This window comes from Penaeus monodon, chromosome 32 (genome assembly GCF_015228065.2).
Source record: "Penaeus monodon isolate SGIC_2016 chromosome 32, NSTDA_Pmon_1, whole genome shotgun sequence".
Lineage (NCBI taxonomy): Eukaryota > Metazoa > Arthropoda > Malacostraca > Decapoda > Penaeidae > Penaeus > Penaeus monodon.
In genome coordinates, this window is record NC_051417.1 from 24,318,547 (window position 1) to 24,319,209 (window position 663).

Here is a 663-nt window from a genome sequence, read left to right on the forward strand (position 1 = left end):
AAGACACATGAAGTATATGCACACAGCGATAAATAGGTGGTGAAGTATGAAAAATAAATTTTACCTTGTTTTTAGAGATTGTCTGATAGGTGCTTGCCAGATTTAGACAAAACAGCTCTTATATAATAATGGCATGCAAAACATTCTTGTAAAACAAAATATGAACAATCACTTAGTTTTAGAGAGATGAAAGATTACCATGTTCTTATCAGACACTTCTAAAAAGTGACGAGGGACTGTAATACATTTTGCTGAAAACAGAACAGCAGCATCTTTACACAGCTTCCCTTTTGGTTCTGATTCAGGTTAATGGTCACTTAAAAGAGGTAAGCTTCTGGTAAAAAAAAAAAAACGTGTACAGTAGGATCTGGTAAGAGCAAGTGATCAGTTTAGAGTGTATCTTTTTTTACAATGCTGAATCGCCTCGTCCCCTGGTGCGGATATATTGGACTGCATTCTCCAGGCCTGCGGTTGCTGGCTTGATGCATGCAATTGTAGATAAGTTGTTTGTCCCTGTTTTCTCGAGGATCGCAAGTTGCTTGATATCTCATTTTGCAGATTGGAGTTCCAAGAAAAAACTGTTGATGATCTTAACTTATCATTTACAATATTATAGATGTTTCAGATCTTGTAGGAAGTGTCATCTATGATACAGTAAGAGGC